Below are 23,528 nucleotides of genomic sequence, written 5' to 3'. Positions count from 1 at the left end.
TTACATTGAGCGTTTATTGAATTTATGTTCATGATAATTCTTATTTTTGAATGAATAAACTAGACACCTTTTCTGCTTACTGTGATATCTGTACAGCACTTTGGTCAACCCCGGTTGTTTTAAATGTGCTCTATAAATAAAGTTTGACTTGACTTGAGTTACAAAAACACAAATTTGCCTTTTTCTTTGCATCTCCACAACATATATAAAAATTGTGACATTAATAGTGCTGTTAGACTACAAATTCCATTTCAGATTTGTTTTAAGTAACAAAATAATAATAAATCAATAATAAATAAATATAAATAACACCACCTCATTTGATGCCTTCTCAACAAGCTACTGTAGCTGTAGAACACTGAAAAACACTTATGTACTTGAGAAAACATACATGAACATTACTAGAACATTTAAAATGTTTGTGACATCCGTGTCACCATAGGTTCTTATGGGTTAAAGTTACTGCTATGCAATAAATAAAGGTCAATCTAGGTAATCTAGTAGTATCTAGTAAATAAATGATTACAAGGTTAACATAAATGAAAGAGTACAGGCCATATTATACTACCATATGACATTTTTTGGACATCCCATACCCTTTCAGCCCATATCTCTGTTTGCATGAGTGGATGAAATGATGGGGGGAAACAAGTAATAAATAAACAACAAATATAAATATTAATATCGTCCCACGTGATCGATCGGTTCTGATCGGTAATCGGATCGGTGAGGCTTTAGGTGATCGGTGATCGGTATCGGTCCCAAAAAACCTGATCGGACCATCTCTAAATATTAGAGCTGCCAGAGCAGCTTGAAGGTCCCACCATGGAAATAATCCCACGTTTCTTTATTTCCTGTCCTGGAGCATGTATGTGACGTAAACACATACGTGACGTGAGCAGATCAGATCAGAGTTTTGTGTCTTGTCAGTGTAGACGACACGCTACGGAGGAGAGGATCTAAGTTTACACTCTGGAGGCACATTTTAACGTTTTTAAGCCACAAAAAAGGCACTTCACATAAAATATTTAGTTGTTTTTAATCGCAAACGTCCTCTTTTAGACAGGGCCTAAATTTTCATACCACACACGTATATCTAGTTTTGCCACCTTGAATAACAAATTGCCAACTAAGTGAGAAAAGTAGCTACCGTATTTTCCGGACTATAAGTCGCAGTTTTTTTCATAGTTTGGCCGGGGGTGCGACTTATACTCTGGAGCGACTTATGTGTGAAATTATTAACACATTATTACCGGTATATCATTTCACATGTTATTTTCACACTAAACCGCCAGAGGGCGCTCTAGGCCGGGTATGAGGATGAGTCTGACGTAAGCGACGTAGAAGAAGAAGGGCCGCATCTTCTACCTCCGGAGTTAGCGGAGTTGTTTAAAAGTGACACCGAGGATGAAGATTTCATTGGATTTTAGTTATTTGGAGTGACACGGATGGTTTGATAAACTTCTTAGCATGTTATTTATGCTACAGTTATCTGAATAACTCTTAATATGTTATGTTAACATACCAGGCACGTTCTCAGTTGTGTCATGTAACGTAAGCATACCGTACAATTATTCAGCCTGTTGTTGCCTCTATTCTATTTTTATTTTAAATTGCCTTTCAAGATGACATGTCTGTTCTTGGTGTTGGATTTTATCAAATAAATTTCCCCCAAAAATGCGACTTATACTCCAGTGCGACTTATATATGTTTTTTCCTTCTTTATTATGCATTTTATGGCTGGTGCGACTTGTACTCCGGAGCGACTTATAGTCCGGAAAATACGGTAAGTGAATAAATTCAGCCAGGAATGGACTGAGCAGCCTACGATGGCCAACCCCATTAATACACAGAGTCAGATACAGTAGCACCCATCCTAAGGTGCTTGTTCTAACTGGGGCTTGTTTTCATACATTAACAAAAAGTTAAAAAGACGTCATTTGATTGTATTGAGAAGCATGTTAGAAACATAATGGATATAGTGGAATTCCGACTTCCTGGCACTGGTTTAGTTTTACAGAAAATAGTGAGATTTTGGCAAATAAAACAAATGCTTTTGTCCCTTCTGATCAAATACTTTCCCCTTTTCTCCCTCTGTTGGCTCTGTGTTGTTTCAGCGGTGTTGGTGTCTTGATGATGGTCTGTGTGTTGGTACTGGACTAGAGACTGGCTCTGATTAGACTGTCAACTGAGACATGACGGTTTGGACTAAACCAGTTGGAGACAGATGGAGAGTATTACCGGCTGACTGGGTTCCAGTGTGCGGTGGTCATTGGATAGTTGTTCTCTGTTCTCTGATGACTACTGGATTTGTTATCCCAGCATTCCTGGCCTTTTCCTTCTCCCAGGCAGAAACACAGGGATAGTTTAGTGTTGGCTCACAAGGGATTCATGCTGAATATCTGTTGAAATGCTAAATATCAGTACTTTTAGTCATTCTACTGACTCCCTGGTGTTTAACCCTCTGGAGTCCACGAAAGCGCCGGAGCACAACTTCTTCATCACGTCAAAAGAAGACACAAAAATGACCAAAAAAGACACAAAATTACCATAAAAGACACAGAAGACACAAAACGACAAAAGAGACAAAATGATCAAAAAAGACACAAAAGGACAAAAAAAGACACAAAATAACTAAAAAAAGACACAACAACAGACACAAAATGACAAAAAAAGACACAAAATAACTAATAATAGACACAACAACAGACACATAATGACCAAAAAAGACACAAAAAACAAAAAAAGACACAACAACAGACACAAAATGACCAAAAAAGACAAAAAATGACCAAAAAAGACACAAAATGACAAAAAAGACACAAAATAACAAAAAAATAGACACAACAACAGACACATAATGACCAAAAAAAGACACGAAAAGACATGAAAAGGATTCAAAAATGGACAAAATAGTCCAAGACTCCATCGAGTTAAAGTTTCAGTGATTCATGTGTCATTTATCATCTTCATCAGTCAGAAGACGAAGGTAGTTAGTGTGACTTTGATCTTTGGACTCTTAGGGAAGTCAGACTCGGGTTGAAGGATTACGCTTCATTGTTGGAGCGGAGGCTGCTGTAAATGAAAACCAGCATTAATAGATAGATAGATAGATAGACTTTATTTATCCCAAGCTGGGAAATTACAGCGTAGCAGCAGCATTACACACAGAGACAATGACAACACAATTAAATAAAAAGAACAACCTAGGCATACTTCAAGCAATAAAATATAAAAATACAATAAAAATACAATAAAAAATAAAGTGTCTAAAGAAGAGTATGTATTAAGGAGTGGAATAGAATTCCAGTGCAGAATAAATATGAATATACAGTATAAAATGTTGGTGCTATGAAACAAATAAGGTGCAATGAACAGTGTGCATAAAAAAAACAAAGTGCATAGACAGTATGTAATGAACCAGGTTATTATTTGTTAATAATTAGTTATTATTTGTTAATAATTAACTAATTAATTAATTAACTGTTAATTAATTAATAGATTGATTCAGAGCTGAAGGCTTTAATGTTGATACGATCTCACAAAAGATGAATGATAATGTTTTATTGTTTTTCTGACATCTGAGCTTAAAATGGTGTTTTTTTTACTCACCCATGTGAAATGCATCAGACAGCAGCTGGCTTTTCACTTTTTAAACAAAATGTCTCAAAGATAATAATGAAGCTGTTTCTGTCACACTGGGACTTGTTTCATACCCCAATCAAGGTTATTATAGTTAACCAAAACTAACGATATGAAAAAACATTTTCGTTAACTGAAATAAAAATGGAAACGAGAGTTTAAAAAAAAAAAACTAAGTGAAACTGTATTTTGTGGTTCCAAAACTAACTAAAATTATGAAAATGTCCTTTGTTTTCCTCTTTGTCATCTTTTTTCATCCGTAAACCTTTTTGGTTGATATGAAATCTATTTCATCTATCTGGTTTTATGACTTAATAAACTTATTGGGGCTGAGATGGATCAGACAAAGGAAATAAAGAAAACATTTATTGTGACCTTATTGAATCTGGACCCAACAAATACCCCATTACAACACAACTACAACTAATTAAAAAAAAAACTCAAATTTACAAGAAAAAAGTGACAAATTTAAAGAAAAAAAGTGACAAATTAACAAGAAAAAAGTGACAAATTAGTAAGAAAAAAGTGACAAATTAATGAGAAAAAAGCGACAAATTTACGGGAAAAAAGTGACGAATTTACAAGAAAAAAAAAGACAAATTTACGGGATTTTTTTTTTTTCAAATTTATGAGAAAAAATGTGAAAAATGTAAAGAAAAAAAAAGACAAATTTCCAAGAAAAAATTTACAAACTTTATTGTGACCTTATTGAATCTAGCACCCAACAAATATCCCATTACAAAACAACTACAACTAATAAAAACTAAACTAAAACTAAGCATTTTCCAATAAATAAAAACTAATTAAAACTAGCAAACTCTCTCTAAAAACTAATTAAAAGTAACTGAATTAATCAAAACAATGAAAAATGTAAAACTATTCTAACCTTGCTGCCATCAGCTCGTCTGCAGATCAGAAGACTTTGACTGAAGTTTCTCTGTTGTCTTGCATCAGGTTTGTTCTGGATAAATGTTGTGTTGGTTATTTGTGGTCGTATCAAACAGCGAAAGCAGCTGCTGATTCACAGAAGAAGCCAATAACATGTTCCTGAGACTGGAGACTCACACATCTAGTCCAGGAGGAGGTGAGAGCAGAAGTTGAGGAGGAGAGATCTTGCAGGACAGTAGGAATGAGGCAACAAGGTGCTTGGACAAGATGGGAGAACGCAATCGAGAGGAGGGTGACTTGGGCTGATCTGTGGAAAGCCGAACCACAGCGGATCAAGTTCCTCATACAGGCAGTGTATGATGTGCTTCCCAGCCCATCTAACCTGCATGTGTGGGGTATTGCAGAAACACCAGCATGCCCGCTGTGCTCAAAGCGTGGAACCCTGGAGCACATCCCGCCTCCCCAAGCAAGCCATCACCTTCATCAGAGCCGGGGAACAGCCAAGCACCGCTGCAAAAACATCTGCAGGTGTTCTGGCCTCTGCAAGGGACTGGCAGCTGTTGGTTGACCTTGAGAAGAAACTGAAGTTCCCCAACCACATAGTGACCACCAACTTGAGGCCGGACATTGTTCTCCTGTCCGAATCCACCAAGCAAGTACTACTGTTGGAGCCAAGGATATTATAGTTAACGAAATAACGAAAACTAGAATTGAAAAAACATTTTCGTTAACTGAAATAAAAATAAAAACTAGAGTTTTTAGAAAAACGATAACTAACTGAAACTGTATTGTGTGGTTACGAAACTAACTAAAACTAACTAAAATTATAGTGAAAATGTCCTTAGTTTTCGTTTTTGTCAACTTTTTTCATTCATAATTCAGTGTTTCTATTTCAACATGCAACACATGGTGAATATGTTTACTGAGACTGGGATGTTTACACTAGAACCACCGAATCTCGCACCCAACACATAGCCCATTACAAAAAAACTAAAACTAACACTAAAACTAATAAAAACTAAACTAAAACTAAGCATTTTCAAAAACTAAAAACTAAACTAAAACTAGAAAACTCACTCTAAAAACGAATTAAAACTAACTGAATTTGAAAACAAAAATTCACAACGAAATTAAAACTAAAACTAATGAAAAATCCAAAACTATTATAACCTTGGTTGGAGCTCACAGTCCCTTGGGAAGATCGCTTGGAAGAGGCCTTTGAAAGGAAGCTAACCAAGTACGATGGACTTGTCAGCAGTTGTCAGCAAGCTGGATGGAGAGCAAAGTGTCTCCCAGTAGAGGTTGGAAGGATGGGCTTTGCAGCACGATCGCTGTCCAGAGCCTTCAGTACGTTGGGCATCGTAGGACTGAGGAAGAGAAGAGCCATCCGCAACACCACCGAAGCGGCAGAGAAAGCCTCAAGATGGCTTTGGCTCAAGAGAGGAGAGCCATGGGGGCAAAGCAGCTAGTTAGCCACCTGGACACAAGCTGGGGTCTGATCAACCTCAGCTGGGTCACCTGGAGGAGGGTGGATGATGTTGAAAGACCCGAAACACCCGATGACTCCAGGAATCATCACTGAAGATGTGTCCAGAAGCATCAGTAGATGTACTTGCACAGTGGCAGTATGATGAAAAACTAGGGATCCAGAATATGATGGTGAAGCTGCAGGATCTGGCTACTGGCTGGACTTTATAGGGAACAGGCTGTCGTGTGAACATGTGTTTGTTTTCAAATATGTCTCATTTTAGACCCATGTGTGTAAACTTGATGTAATAATACAAATCCAAAGCAAAAACAATTGCAGTTTGATTATTGAATGAATGGACTAACTTCTCCAGCTCTGATGTACAGTAGCTCTGGCAAAAATAAAGTATCCACGTTGTTGGAAACAGCCGTTACTTTCATCTATTTGAGTTGAATGTTTTCAGGTTTAGAAGGAGACTGATGTGCAGTAAAGTATTAGCCTATAAAAACGGTATGTTTTCTTTCTCTTTTTTTCTTGCTCGGAGCAGAAGTCTCCTCTACAGTTCCAGTTCATCTATATTATTGTTTGTGGTTGAAGTCAATGCGTATTTCATGTGTTTGTGGAGGCAGGGGGATTCTGGGAAGTTCCCATGTTAATGTAATTATGTCTGTTTAATAGGACATTGTGGTCTTGAATGTTTCCCTCTGTGCTAATTGTGATGAGGAGAACACGGCTGTCTCCTCACCAGTAGACTCCATCTGGATAAAATCTCTTTTTATTGGACCGCTCTTCAAAAGCTCCTGCTTTAAGATCGCTACTGGCTAAAATAACAAGTGTCTGTGATTCTGGCTCAGACCGTCTGTCTCTCTTATTTCTGCTCTCCCGTCTGTCTTTGTGCCTTTAGTAATGCTGCAGCATATACTTAGCCAGTTTAATGCCCTTTTCTCCATACATTTCATACCAGAAACCCCAATTTTACGCAGTACAGTTACTGTTAATTGGAGAAGATGAGGAGATTTTTATGCTTAATTTACTAAAGATGGTAATTGTCGCTGGCAAAACTTTGCTTGTAGCAGAAAATTGTAACTTGTTAAGGTGTTTATTTCTGCAGATGGAAGTAGGGATGTTCCTAACAAGTTAGCACCGGTTTAATCAAGGAAAATACATTACAATAATAGATTAAAACTAGAAAATCTCCTCTGGGTAAATAGTGAAAGGGCCACGGGGGCTACTGCCGGTGTGTGTACACTATGATGAGATTCATCAGAGATTTATAACAATTAATACTAGTAATATTATGATACTATATTATTATATATCATATTTAAACAGCAACCTATGCCCTTTAAAATCAAACTGTATGAGAGTGTGTGAGGAACGTGTATATGAAGGAGTGTGCGCGCTTACGCGCGCATTTGTGTGTGTGTAACGAAAATCGCATAAAGTTACATGTGTGAGTGTGTGTGTGTGTGTTTGAAGCATGTGTATCTGGAGGAGTGTGCGCACTCACGCGTGTGTGTGTGTGTGTGTGTGTGTGTGTGTGTGTGTGTATGTATCTGTAACTGTAATCACATCAAAGGATCAAAGGCTTTGGGGTCGACCAATCAGAGCAGAGCAATCAACAGAATTAACTGCCACCTGAATGTTCCGTCACAGTGACAGCAGCCAGAGGTGGACATACACCGATACACAAGACTTGTGTCTACTGTTTAAAGTTTAAATGGAGTCTCTAGGTGAAATTATGCCGTAGAAGTAGACGTTTAAAATCTCCAATTATTGTTCTTTTTCGCTAATTTTTTGTCGGCCGTCCCATTCACTTCAATGCAAAATTTTGGGCAGTTTTCGTATTCTGTAGAGAAAAGTAATAGCACACCGATCCCGATCAAACCGCACGTTTTGATATATAATTTGTCCTGCAACTCTTTAAGTTGTAGGACTAGTAGCGGGACAAAATTACGTCCGGAAGAGGAATAAGAAGAAATCCACAGTATAACAGTAGTGCAGCACTGGTCCCATCAGATATTGCTGTAGGGACCAGTGCTGGGGAGATTGCCCCGAGGCCCTAATGAATTAGGCCTGCAACGAACGATTATTTTCATTATCCATCAATTGATTTATTTAAACGACTAATCGATTAGTTGTTTGGTTAATAAAATGTATAAAAATATCAATGAGTGTTTCCAAACCACAAGATTTTGTCCTCAAATCTCTTGTTTTGTCCACAAACCAAAGAGATATTCAGTTTATTGTCATAAAGGAACAAAGAAACCAGAAATATTCACATTGAAGAAGCTGAAATCAGAGAATTTGGACTTATTGTCTTTAAAAAACTGCTCAAACCAATTATTGGATTATCAAAACAGTTGACGATTAATTTAATAATCGATTATTGTTCGATTAATTGAATAATTGTTGCAGCTCTAAAATGAATCCAGTGTATGTGCTTGACCACTAAATAGATCAGCTTCGCCTTGAGAAAAACATTACATCCAAGCTTATTCATCATCACAGATCAGGTAGTAAATAAAACTGCTTTTTGGCCTCGTCACTCCAGTGTTTATTGTTTTAGTCCAGTCACCTGAATAAACTGTATTTTATTGGGGTGTTTATTTTATATTTTCATCCTCTGTGTGGATTACAAGTTACTCTTCTGGGCTTTTGTTCCTCCTCACCCTGTGGTAAAACTCTGTGCACCATAGATGGCAGCAAACGCAACACAAACTGAAACGAGTTCACATACATTACTCAACTCAACTCAACTCAACTTTATTTGTAAAGCACTTTAAAACAACAACAGCCGCAACAAAGTGCTGTACATAAACAAACAGAACAAGAGACAATAAAATAAATAAAACAGGAAATAAACACTAAAATAAATAGATTTATTGCTTTTTAAAAGACAATTTAAAAAACAATAAATAAAAGCAAACCATAAAACACTAAAAACAAGAGCAGAGTCTCATGCGTGGTTAAAAGCCAAGGAATAAAAATAGGTTTTAAGATGACTTTTAAAAATACATTAGGTACATTTCATCAATAAACAGTCTCATACTGTGTTTTGTTGTTCTTTAATGGCTTGTGGTTTTCTGTGGCAGCTCCTGCTCTTTTACCAAAGGGAGCTCAGCCGAGTAGAATAGAGAGTTTGTATTAAATCACCATACAAATCAGTTGAAAATTCCTTGATCCGTCCCAATACTCTCTCCCGCGTCTTTAAGACTGGAACGGGACATCCCGAGAGGGCAGCTTTTTAGAAACTTGAAATTATTGATGCTGTTATTATTTATGACCATATTTATTTCTGAAACAGCCAGATTTAATCAATAAATCACTTTTGCTTCATGCAATACTGGAGTTATTTAAGTTGAACAAACATGTGATATCATGTTAGCTTAGCCTGGCTAACACCAGATTATATCGCAAATGAGATCTAGTCTGGAGACCACCCATCCAGGCGTGGTTTACGATCATCCAGAGCCGTTTATTGGGCGCTACGAACGTCTATCATCAGCGTCTGTACCTAGCTCTTAGCCAATCTGTGTCTAAACAAAGACACAGCATGACCAAAAAAAACACAAAATGACAAAAAAAGACACAAAAAGACACAAAATGAGTAAAAAAAAAGATAAAAAATGACACAAAATGACAAAAAAGACACAAAAAGACACAAAATGAGTAAAAAAAAAAGATAAAAAATGACACAAAATGACAAAAAAGACACAAAATGACCAAAAAAAGACACAAAATGACAAAAAAAGACACAAAATGAGTAAAAAAAAGATAAAAAATTACACAATATGACAAAAAAGACACAAAATTACCAAAAAAAGACACAAAAAAAGACACAAAATGACAAAAAAAGACAAAATTACGCTACGAATGTCTATCACTAATGCAAGAACAGGAAGTGCTATTAATCGGTGTTTGAAGTGTTTGTAAGAGCAAAATGACTCAGCTGGCTCCAACATAGAAACTCAAGTTTGGAATCAGTATGTGAACTCTTTTTTCTGAACAGGTATGGTTTTATAACTTTTATACTTTTATTTGACCGCCTTGTTGTTCCCAGTTACATCTACACCCACACACACACACACACACACACACACACTGATCTTGGGCCAGGTTTTTCCACTCCGGAGCCAGACAGCCATTGGCTCGTGGTCCTCGTTGCTCATTTTTCATGTCAGTCTTTTCCCTGCAGAAAGCATCACTGCTGGGATTCTCTCACACGAACAAACAGGCCTTTCACTCTTTGCCTCTAAACATTTTAATTTCATTGGCCTCATCTAGCCTTGGCTCTGCTCTGGATGGGTTGCTAGTGTGTGTTTTTAGTTTTGTGTGTACGTTTTTGGACAGTGAATTTGTGTTGAGTGAGCGTTGACAGACTAAACATCCAATTTTTTCCAACTTTTGAGAGTTTTTTCGCTGCGACTTTGGCATTGTGAAGTGTTTGATTTCTCTCTGAAAGTGACTGCAGCAGTCTGGGAAGACTTTGTAGCTCATTAGTTGTTGGGTTTGTTGGCGGTTACCGTGCAGGATTTGCCGTGCACTTAAAAAACACGATGATGATGTCGTGGTGGAGAAGGGCTCTGATTGGATGAGCTTCTGTAGCAAACTAATGACAATCTGTGATAGTTTTAATGTTCGGGCTTTAAACTTGAAAATGTGCACGGATAAAAACATAGAAGAGACTTACTGTTCTGACCATAACCCAAAAATAATCCTTTTTCCCCTTCTGCATTTATGATTTTAAGCCTGAACTGGATACTGAAAACAGAACTGCATTAAGACTGTTCACACTAATCCACATTATTCTGACGACATTGTTTACATGTGACACTTCTTTATGGTTCCGGTCAAACTGAGTAAATAAGTTTTGTGGCTCCATTATGATATTTTTCTCTTTTTTGGTCCAACAATGGCTCTTTAGTTAGTAAAGGTTTTCGACCCCTGGATTAGGAGGGTCTCAGGCTTCCACACTGGAACTCCCACACAAATACAGATATGCAAACATCCCCCGATGTCTGATTCTGAAAATCATCTGTAGTTGTTTGATAGGAAGCTTGAGATCACAGGAAGAGTTGATTTGGGTGTTGAGTCTTTTAAAATGTGAACCATCAGCTAAGAAAATAAAACGGTCACATACTTCTAGTTAGTTAATGAGAATTCAAGGGTAGATTGGTTTTTCAGTAGCCTTGGATTCATTTGTGAGTTGTGAAGTGATGATGAGGTTTTTTCCAATCAGAGCAGTAGCTGAGAACCTTCTCCTGCGTAATGATTCTACCATCGGCCACCTCGTCCTCCATTTATATCCACTAGAAACCTGAGATCACTCACTGCATCCTCTGAAGGCAAACATGTCGGAGATAATGTTAAAAGATGGCAAATCCCTACGTTTCTCCCAATGTTACTTTGATGGAAAATATTTCTGACACTCCGGGCATCAAATACCTAATTATCATCAAACTCCCATTCAGCTAGATTGAGTCTCATTTCTCTCCGAGCCAAGTCGGAAAATCAAACTGTCAGTGTAAAGTTGATTCATTTTGACCCGTCAGATTGGATTATGAACTTCACGAACATCAGTTCTGACACTAATCTACACTTAAATTATGGTAAGATTTAAAAAAGGAAAATAATACTATGTGACCATTTTTATGTTTAGACTACACTAAAAAACTGTGATGCAATGGGACTATAAAAGCTATAAATCTATGAAATTGATCCTCTTAATTCAGGGGTCTCAAACTCAAATCACCTGGGGGCCACTGGAGGCAGTATCAAAATGACCAAAAAAAGACACAAAATGACCAAAAAATACAGAAAATTACAACAAAAAAAAAGACACAAAATGACAGAAAAAAACTAAATTACTTAAAAAAGACACAAAATGACCAAAAAGACACAAAATTACTAAAAATAAAGACAAAATGACCAAAAAAACCCCACAAAATTATTGAAAAAGACACAAAATGACCCCCCAAAAATACACAAAATTACTAAAAAAGACACATTATTAGAAGAAGACACAAAATTACCAAAAAAGACACAAAATTCCATTGAAAGTGCCATTCATATAAAACTCAAATTAAACTTTCATATCAAGGTGGGGGCCACAAAATATCATCACGAGGGCCACAATTGGCCCATGGGCCGCCAGTTTGAGACCCATGTCTTAATTCATAATTTTAGTTAGTTGTAATGTTCGTGTTGTTATTATAGTTTTATTGTGTGTTCTGCTGTGTGACTTTTACAAGAAAAGAGTCCAAGATGAGAAAAAGTTTGACAGAGTTTGAAAGGAAAGGGAGGCTGAATAGGATGAAAGGGAGGAAAGGACAAAATCTGGGAAACGTGATCTGAATTAGTTGTTTTTAGATTTTGGAGAGAGAGAGACAGCTGATTTATCTCCCCAGGCAGTTGAAGAGTCTTTTAAGAAGACAGGTTCCTGAGAAGCCATAATAAATCCAGCACACATCACAGATTTACAGTTTTTACGGGAAAAAAAGAAAAGAGAAAGTGTCCAACAGCTTTTCACCTCAAAGAACTTATTGAGTCCTGATGAGGAGGAGCGGACTAGAACAGGAAAAGGAGGTAAAACGATGAGACGACTGATACTCTAGTCCTCTTTGTGGGAATGTTGCATCATCACAACAACAGAGATAGTTAAAAAAATAAAAAATAAATCACAGGGCTGAGGAATGAGTTTCCCCAAATATGATAAATATCCAGTTTTTATGCCTATGAGGCATTATGCATCATCTTGTCTCATGAACGCAATTTTTAAAGAACACCTGCAAGGATTTTCTTCAAATTTGGTCCAAACGTCCACGCAATATTTCCATTTAAAATGCGTCTCTCCTGCAGATCTAATCAACACTTTCTACCCCAGTAGTCCACCAACCACCAGGGGGCGACGCAGAGTTCAGGTTTCATGTAGCTGCCTGAATAAATAAATAAATAACCAGCGAGCGCTAAGCAGGATGTGACGTAGTACTGGACGCCACAACAACACGCAACATTTGTAAAAGCTGGTGAAGCAGTGTTGGCAACTTAGCAACTTTGTTGCTATAATTAGCAACTTTTCAGACCCCCTTAGAGACTATTTTTCAAAAAAGCGACTGGAGACAAATCCAGAGACTTTTTCTGGTGTTATTGGAGACTTTTGGAGACTCGTTCTGACTCTTCTTAACGAGCCACGGGCCCGGAGGCTCTTCTTAGCGAGCCGCGGGGGCCGGAGGCTCTTCTTAACGAGCCGTGGGTGGCCAGAGGCTCTTCTTAACGAGCCGTGGGTGGCCAGAGGCTCTTCTTAACGAGCCGCGGGGGGCCAGAGGCTCTTCTTAACGAGCCGCGGGTGGCCAGAGGCTCTTCTTAACGAGCCGCGGGGGGCCGGAGGCTCTTCTTAAGGAGCCGTGGGGGCTGTTATATATATTTGTGGCACTGCACTTAAAGAACTTCACTAGTTAGCGGAGGCATAGCAGCACAAAGCTGTAACGGATTCACAACATCTGAAACCAGAATGTTTTAATGCTGAAATGATTAGTCAATTAGTGGATTCACAATAAATTAATTAAACATAATGCAATTATAGGTTGTCACATATAACAACCACTGGGGATACAAGCAAGTCAGTGTGCACTTTAATCTAACTTCACTGGATGCAGACTGTAAAACAGCTGGTGATAATAAACAACTTCAGCCTGCAGTCAGGTTTCCTTCACACCTCCTCACCTGATTGAGCTGTTTGTCTCGGCTTATTCCACCTTGTAAAAATGTTTCTCTTCCATTTCAATGTGCCAGTCTGATTGATTACTGCAATTAACATAAAAATAATACTAACTGCTCAATCACCTGCTGAGCTAAATTAAAAAGATCCAATGAATCAAATTTCTCTAGTTACTGAATGACATTTTAAACAAAATCAGCTTTTAATAGATGGCTTTCCCTGTGTGAATTGGCACCTCTACTTGTTTTTCCTTAAGCTTAAAAAAAGCTCTAAAATTATATTTCAAAAATGTATTCTGACATAAGGAGAGGCACTCTATTTCACATGAGGTGGGAGCCTCTTTTATAGGATCTGGAAGAGAGAATCCATGGATGGAGGACAAAGTGTGAGAAGGGTTGTTCTGATTCTGATACCAGTAACCGGAAATTGCTCCGATTCTGCTGAAAATGCTGCATCGGTATCGGTCCAGGCACCGATCTGATACCACGTCAATCCTGGGAATTATTATCCTGGATTACCAACCCCTGTCTGTTGTCAAAAATGTGGGATTTTGCCGCTTAATGACCACAATAACCACAAATTATTTGGTTCTTACCAAGATAAAACACCTTAGATTTTAGATTTAGAAGTGTTAGATCATTTATCTGGTTTTAAGAGATAATTTATTATTTTAAGTGTTCAACATGCTTATTTTTTATTTTTACTGTTTGATCTGGTTTTTAGACTAAACACCTTTTTATCAGTGTGATAATCATATCACAGTCATGCAGGTGTATATTATGATATTTTCTTATAACATCCTGGTATCGGATCGGTGCTCAGTATCGGCTGATACCCACAGCACAAGTATTGGAATTGGTATCGGGAGGGAAAAATGGTATCGGAACATCTCTAGTTGGCAGATTAGAAGAATAAAGTTTAAGATAGAGACAAGTAAAGAAGAGTAAAAGCAGAGGACCATTTACTGTGTGTGTGTGTGTGTGTGTGTGTGTGTGTTCTTGTACTTCCTACATAGTGAGGACCAGAACATGTTTTTAACCAACAGAGTAAGGACATTTTTGCAAAGTGAGGACATCATAGCTGGTCGTCACTTCTTTAAAGGCTTTTTTGAGATTTCAGACTTTGTTTTAAGGGTTAATGTTACAAAAAACTGATAACTAACTGAAACTGTATTTTGTGGTTCCAAAACTAGCTAAAATTATAGTGAAAATGTCCTTCGTTTTCCTCTTTGTCAACTTTTTTCATCCGTAAACCTTTTTGGTTGATATGAAATCTATTTCATCTATCTGGTTTTATGACTTAATAAACTTATTGGGGCTGAGATGGATCAGACAAAGGAAATAAAGGAAACATTTATTGTGACCTTATTGATAATTATTTTATTTTTTTATTTTTTTAATTATTTATCTGGACCCAACAAATACTCCATTACAAAACAACTACAACTAATAAAAACTAAACTACAACTAATAAAAACTAAACTAAAACTAATAAAAACTAAACTACAACTAATAAAAACTAAACTACAACTAATAAAAACTAAACTAAAACTAATAAAAACTAAACTAAATCTAATAAAAACTAAACTAAAACAGCATTTTCCAAAAAATAAAAACTAATTAAAACTAGCAAACTCACTCTAACTAACTAACTGAATTTGAAAACAAAAATTCACAATGAAATTAAAAATAAAACTAATGAAAAATTCAAAACTACCTATAACCTTGTTACAATGAGGGTCCTCACAAAGATAGAAGTACAAGTGTGTGTGTGTGTGTGTGTGTGTGTGTGTGTGTGACTGTGAGACGTGGCAGAACGAGGTCTGGCCAACCAGCAGATCTGTTCCATATGTTTCCTGGAGAGAGAGAGAACAAGGACTCTTGATTTAAAAAGACAAAACCTTCCACAACACTGCGTGGTTGTACTACAGTCCTGCAGCAGTTCTTCTGTAAATCTCAGTCTGAGGTAGAGATGTATGGGAGAACGGCGTCTGGACAGTGTTGTGTTTGTGGGAACCAGCAGGGAGCTGACCTCCCAGAGAGACCGAGAGGGCAAAGAAAACACACACACCGTCACGTTTTCACACTGATTTCATCACACTCAGCATTCTCGTGTGTGTGTTTTTTACTGTTTGAATTGTTTTTGTCAGTAAGACAAGAATGAATAACTTTGTGTCCAGCATCAATGATCAGCACCTCCGAAATATAACATACAGTCATGGAAAAAATGATTAGACCACCTTGTTTTCTTCAGTTTCTTGTTAATTAATTAATTTAATGTCTGGACATTTAACATCAACATCAACAACATGGTTTTATTGATCATGAGTTTGATTATTATCAAGAATGTTTCCATGACTGTAGATGTAAAAATGACAAAAAATAGATGTAAAAATGACAAAAAAAGACAAAATGACAAAAAATAGATGTAAAAATGACTAAAAAAGACACAAAATGACAAAAAATAGATGCAAAAATGACCAAAAAAAAGACAAAATTACAAATAATAGATGTAAAAATGATGAAAAAAAGACACAAAATGACAAAAAATAGATGTAAAAATGACTAAAAAAGACACAAAATTACAAAAAATAGATGCAAAAATTACCAAAAAAAGACACAAAATGACAAAAAAATAGATATAAAAATGACGAAAAAAAGACACAAAATGACAAAAAATAGATGTAAAAATGACTAAAAAAGACACAAAATTACAAAAAAATAGATGTAATAATGACTAAAAAAGACACAAAATGACAAAAAATACAGTCATGGAAAATATGATTAGACCACCTTGTTTTCTTCAGTTTCTTGTTCATTTTAATGTCAACTAAATGCAATACTGTACAACTAAAGGTTCATTTGTTTGGACAAATAATAAGAGTTTAATTTAAGAGCTCTAGATATTTAACATGGTTTTATTGATGATAAGCAAACTCATTATCAATAAAACCATGTTAAATGTCTAGAGCTCTTAAATTAAACTCTGATCTGATAACTTGGATTTTCTGATTTCTCAATGATGAGTCATCAGTTGTAACACTTTAATCCTAACCTTGATCCCGATGCAAAGTAACAACAAAATGTGATAGAGAAAGAAGAGAAAAAAACTCCATGTGCTGATGAAGACTTCTAGAAGAAAACCACATATGTTCTTTTTTATTGCAAAAGGTAAATTACTGCAGTACTTATCCAATTTACTGGCTTATCACTCCTGAAGCTGTAACGCTAGATAATCCCTGAAAATCCTCCTCAAAGTCCCACTCAGAGCTGAGTTTTTTCCCTTCATGCCCTGTAAACTTTGAATCACATCCAAGGCTGACTTCAGTTGGAGTCTGTACCACCCTGATTCATTTCTTTGTGGTGGATGGTTTAGAAGGCCGAGGTGACCTGTTGGTTGCTGGAGGTGGCGGCTCGTGTGTCTGGCGGCTCTTTCCGTTGAGGACGTTGAAGATCTTTATCTATTCAGAACCATGATATCAGGTCTTCTGCTGACTGGATCAGGCTTTGCTCTGGTTTATGGAGATAGAGCCCCATAAGGCTGCCTGAGATGATGGAAGTGATGGGCAGAGCTAGATCACTAAATCTAGAAATAAGCATGTTGAACACTTAAAATAATAAATTAACTCTTAAAACCAGATAAATGATCTAACACTTCTAAATCTAAAGTTTTTTTTTATCTTAGTAAGAAAGAAATAATCATCAGGTCACTCTGCTCGGGCCAGTTCATCACTGCTGGCAGATTTAATTTGATCTCTTTTTGTGTCTTTTTTGCGTCTTTTTTGGTCATTTTGTGACCAAAAGAAGATGTAAAAAGACACAAAATGACCAAAAAGACACAGAAAGATGTAAGATGACCAAAAAAGACATAGAAAGACACACAAAAAAACACACAAAAAAGACACAAAAGACGTAAAATCACCAAAAACAGACAAAAAAGTGTTTTTTGTCTTGGTAACAACAAATAATCATCAGGTCACTCTGCTCGGGCCAGTTCATCACTGCTGGCAGCTTTACTTTATCTGGTTTTAAGAGTTTTTTCTTATTTTAAGTGTTCAACATGCTTATTTCTAGATTTAATAATCTTAATTTAATAAATCTTGTCAAGGTAAATTATCTGTCCATGCAGCAAGATCATTTCCCTCAGATTTACTGTTTGATCTGGTTTTAGACCTTTAGATTTACTGTTTGATCTGGTTTTTAAACACCTTTTTATCAGTGAGACTACAGTATTTTTATAGTTTTGTGTAAATTGTCTCAGCGTCATCAACAACATGTTCTCACCTTCTAATATACATCAACACCACATTTCCTCTCATTTCCTAAACACTTGAGAAATCCAGTTTCTTCTTGTTTAATCTATCTGGATGTCCCAGTATTTAACAGGCCAGGGTGACCTGTTGGTTGCTGGAGGTGGCGAGTCGTGTGTCTGGCGGCTCTTTCCGTTGAGGACGTTGAAGATCTTTATCTTATCTTGATCTTTATCTATTCAGAACCATGATATCAGGTCTTTTGCTGACTGGATCAGGCTTTGCTCTGGTTTATGGAGATAGAGCCCCATAAGGCTGTTGGTTCTCAGACTGTGGTCACAAACTGCACTTTGGATAAAATCATGGAGAGATTGACGGCCCTGGAAAAGTGACTGAATCGATCCGGAGACCAGTATAGTGTCAACTTCTGACAGAATCCACTGTAGCAGGGTGGCAACCTGCGGCTCCAGAGCCACTTGTGGCTCTTAAGGCTTTTGCAGCGGCTCCTTGTGGCTGGGACAAGAAAATATACAAAATAAAACTGTTTTACATTCTAATGTTTCATTTTTCAATAGTGAAGGCCCAGAGCAACTTGTATTCTTCAATTGAAAAAAACATGTAGCTTATTTCCGGCACTACTTATTGAAATTTTGCCAACTTCAAGTCTAGTTTTGAGTTTCTCTCTCTAGGCTAGCTTTTGACAGTAAAAAAATAAAATTGATCGGATAAAAAGTGAGGACACAACTCTCCATTGTCGACTGTTTAAGGTGCGAGCTCCCTCGTTTTTTGGTTTTTTTTTGACAGCATCCACATTTCTTCTTTTGATTCAAAATCATATTAATAAATGCTAATGATGACCCATTAGTAGGCTAATTTAGACTTAATAGGCCGTTTTATTTCATTGCGAGGTTCAAAATAAGGTTTGAGGCTCCATTCCAACATTTTTTCTCTTTTTTTCGTAGACAAAATAGCTCTTCTATAAGTAAAGGTTGCGCTATATCCTGATTTCCTTGATTAAGGAATATGTTGTCCTAAAACCAGTTGGTTGAAAGGGACATTTATTAGCTTTTATTTCTTGCACTTTTTCGAAAGCTTGCTCAAATTTCTTTTTTTACATGCACTTTTTGACATTGTGCAAGCCTGCATCATTTATTGTAAATATAAGTGGAGATCAGGGTTATTATAGTTAACGAAAACTAACGAAATAACGAAAACTAGAACTGAAAAAACATTTTCGTTAACTGAAATAAAAATAAAAATTAGTTTTTCAAAAACCGTAACTAACTGAAACTGTATTTTGTGGTTACAAAACTAAGAACTAAGAAGTTATCTCCTTCCATGTTTCCAGCCTGTGTTATGATGACGGGTTGTTTTAGCTCCACGTCATTTAAACTTGCTGCAATTTTTGTTCAACGCAACTCAAAATATTATAACATTTTCCAACTTCTCTGTTTTCTGCCTCTGATCCTGAGCCTTCATCATCCTCTTTGATCTGAAAAGTGGAAGCTTGTTCATAACTTTGTTGCATTATATTGAAACTGTGTTTCAGATGAATTCAGATGTGAGACTCATTGTTGTGATGGTGATTATTTTATTATATGTGTGTTCTGGTCATTGGAGCATGATTAAACATGCTCCTTTAATATGGAGATAAAAAAGATTATTGCATTTAGGTTTTTTTAAAGGTGTGGGGGATTGGGGGGGGGGGGTCTACCCGGTTGGGACGTAGAAGGGGGGCACGTGTGCGTACCATAATACCTATCATTGATCCGACTTCACTTTGAGTGTCCTGAGTTCTTCCTGAACCTCTACATATGTTTTTTTTTTAAAAGAAAAATGAAAAAATAGCTTTGTTAGAGCGATCTAAAAAAACTGTTACATCTCCCTTTTTCAGAAATCTTCCTGCGTTTTTAATATGGGAGCCAATGAGGCTGTTGGTGGTGTTGGTGGATCATCTGTGCGTCCTACGCCCAAACTATAACTCTGACAGCTTTACCAGAGGATTGTGAGGGAGAAGACTAATTTTCCTACGTTTCTATGTATAAATTATTTCTGTAGAGTGGAATTTGCGGCCTGGAGCACAGTTTTAAAATTTATTTTTTGACAGTTTTTTCTCTCCCTCTACACTCTGGTGATGATGTCACACACTGTGACACGAACATTCCGTGCAATACACACCCATTATAATCTCAGAATTTCTCCAAAAATGATCATGGTCATTGAACAGGGATTGATAAAAAACTATATGACCTATCGAAACGTGGATTAATACACCGATACACAAGACTTGTGTCTACTGTTTAAAGTTTAAATGGAGTCTCTAGGTGAAATTATGCCGGAGAAGTAGACGTTTAAAAATCTCCAATTATTGTTCTTAGTAGTAGTGCGATTGCCCCGAGGCCCTAATTAGTCAAACTGGTCCTCTGCGTTGTTTCCCAGGAAGCCACACTTTCTCAACAATATATACTTGAAATCTGAACAAAATCGCTCCTCGGGTCTCTTGATTCATTAGGACCAGTCTCCAGAGCTCCTTTTAACTCCTTAGTGAGCAGCGACCTCTGCTGGTGGAGGAAGGAAGGAACAGCTCACTTTATCTGACTAAACATGGAAACCACCACGTGTCCCTGCTTCAGACACAATCAGGAAGAAACATTTAGAATTCAGGCTCAAACACTGGATGCACTTTTATTTGTTGATTATCTATTATTAGATTACTTTTTCACCTGTTTGCGAGCTTCTACAATGGTTTCAATTTCTATATAATTAAAAGCTGCAGCTCTCTGGTCAAACAATACAAGGTATTTGAGTATTTAACCCCTCTGGAGTCCATCTATTTATTTAAAATACACATGTTTTATTTACAGCAATAACTTTATTTATATCTGATAAGTAGACAAGCTGAGAAAGCCAGTTAAAGTTCATCATAGGAGCTTTTTACACAGCGTGACATTTATGTTTCTAGACCATTTTTACAATTTGTACTAAACTATTGGAATTTAAATTAACATGCAAACAGACATGTTGTTGATGTTTTTTATAGTTATTTATTTATGTTGTTATTTTCTGCTGTTTTTGTGTGTATAAATAGTGAGAAAAATGGTACATTTCCATAAAAATCTATGTCCTTTGTTTGTATTTTGGGTTCCTGGCAACTTTATACTACAAAAGAAAAATCTGACAGAAATAAATAAATAGGAAGTTGTCAAATTTGAACCAAAATCTGAGGTTTAACTTTGGAACCTGAGAACTTTTAATGAACATTTTCACTATTTTCTGACATTTGATAATTTGACAACAACTACTGAAGACTATTTAGGAACATTAATGAAAAAAATAAATAAAATAAAAAAGTTAGTTGCAGCTGCTCTAAGAATATAATCCACATATGAATCTTTCTATTTTGGTTCGAGATTTGAAGTTATTTGAATACAATGTTTGTCTTTTTAATGAGTTCATGCAGTTTTTACACTATTTTTCCAAACCAGTCAACACAGATCCTTTGTTTTATTCACGCTTTGTCTCATATGTTAAGTCAAATTTATTCATGTAGCCTAAAAAAGAAGATATGACAATAAAACGACAACAACAGCTCAAACGTTCCCACTTTAAAAAAGCACCAAGATAAATGGGGAGGTGTTCCAGGTTTATTGAAAGACAAACTAAATAAATATAGCACCATTTCAGAGGAGGAAACAGGAATATGTTGGGAAAGAAAAATGCTCTCAGACATTCCAGGTTGGGTTTTTTTTACATTTCCTGCTTGTAGTTTCTGTAATAACTGTAGTTCACTTGGTTGCTATAGTTCATTAAAACAAGGTGACGTTGTGGTTTTAGAGATGATATGAAACATCCTGGTGACTTATTGCAGCAGATAATTCCAGCCTCATTTATTGGCTGGACAGAGTTCTGCTGGCAGGAAACATGTTGGCGTGGAGGGTTTTATAGTGACTCTTCTATAACGAGTTCCATGTCTTCACTTAAAGAAGGGATAAATACAATATATGTACGCAGATGTTAGGAGGGAAAATATCTTGTTTGTTGTTGTTTAGAGCAGCTGTTCTCAACCTGGGGGTCAACAAATCATTTAGGAAGTCAGCTCTGTCTCCACTGTGTTCATGTCTTCATGTCTTTTTGGTCATTTAATGTCTTTTTTTGTCATTTTTGTTTTTTTTGTTAGTCATTTGGTGTCTTCTTTGGTCAACTTGTCTTTTTGTGGTAATTTTTTGTCATTTGTGGTCAATTTGAGTCCTTTTTTGATTAATTTTATGTACTTTTTTTTGTCATTTTGTGTCTTTTTTGGTCATTTTGTGTCTTTTTTTGATAATTTTTTGTCTTTTTTGGTCATTTTGTGGTCAATTTGTCTTCTTTGGTCATTTCCCCCCTTTTTTGGGTCAATTTGTGTCTTTTTGTGGTCATTTTTTGTCATTTGTGGTCAATTTGAGTCCTTTTTTGATTAATTTTATGTACTTTTTTTGGTCATTTTTTATCTTTTTTTAATCATTTTGTGGTCAATTTGATTCTTTTTTGGGTAATTTTGTGTCTTTTCTGACAAATCCCAAAGCATCAAGTTGTTACTTGATGCTTTGGGATTTACTGTCTCTGGCTTGAAGCTGACTGTTACACACTCAGGAGGTCAGAATGGACCTTTAGACTGATAGCAAAGGACTTAGATTAAAAGTAACAATAAAATATAAAAACATATATATATAAATGCACAGACAGAGAGATGTTTTAGTTGTTGTCTGAGAACTACTGAACTAGAAAACAACTTGAACTTGGAAAAGTTTCTACTCAAGATAATTAAAATACAGAAAGAGAAAGACGACAAAGAATCTATTTTTGTTGAAAAAGTCATGAAATACTACTTCAATCAGGCTGTTTGTTCAGAAAGTGACCAGAGGGAGGCGCTATATTCACGGGACAAAATCTCAGAATCACCTCACTGATGAACCTGATCCAGGGGCATGACGTTTCTGTTGGATTTTATTATAATACACAGATGTTCTTGTCATTATATCCTCCCCCTCTATTCTATCTGCAGCTGCTAGAAAAACAGGCAACACTTTATATCAGGGGACACTTATTCAACTAATTAATGTTGAATATGTGTCCTTAATATAAAGTGTTACTGAAAAATGTTCTTAGTATTGTAGCTTATGATATGATTGTATCTACACCAACATCCAGCACTGAAAATAAGGAGTGTTGTCTAAAAACCAGATCAAACAGTAAATCTGCTGCTGCATGGACAGATAATTTACCTTGACAAGATTTATGAAATTAAGATTATTAAATCTAGAAATAAGCATGTTGAACACTTAAAATAATAAATTAACTCTTAAAACCAGATAAATGATCTAACACTTCTAAATCTAAAGTTTTTTTTATCTTGGTAAGAACCAAATAATTGTCAGGTCATTATGAGATAAAAAAAGTCAGTTTTTAGATAAAAAAGTTGACATAATGAGATAAAAAAAGTCATAATTATGAGATAAAAAGTTTAAATAATGGGATAAAAATTGAAATAATGAGATAAAAAGTCAGTTTTGAGATAATAAAAA

General features: G+C 36.2%; 1 protein-coding gene across 1 annotated transcript in view; it reads left to right on the top strand.

Moving 5' to 3' along the window:
- Window positions 1-23,528, top strand: part of cenpp (centromere protein P) — a 161,318-nt gene that overhangs the window by 59,070 nt on the left and 78,720 nt on the right. The window lies entirely within an intron of this gene.

The sequence above is a fragment of the Centropristis striata genome, chromosome 3 (genome assembly GCF_030273125.1).
Source record: "Centropristis striata isolate RG_2023a ecotype Rhode Island chromosome 3, C.striata_1.0, whole genome shotgun sequence".
In the NCBI taxonomy this organism is placed as follows: Eukaryota; Metazoa; Chordata; class Actinopteri; order Perciformes; family Serranidae; genus Centropristis; species Centropristis striata.
The sequence above is the reverse complement of the archived record's forward strand: the minus strand, read 5'-3'. Positions and strand labels throughout refer to the sequence as shown.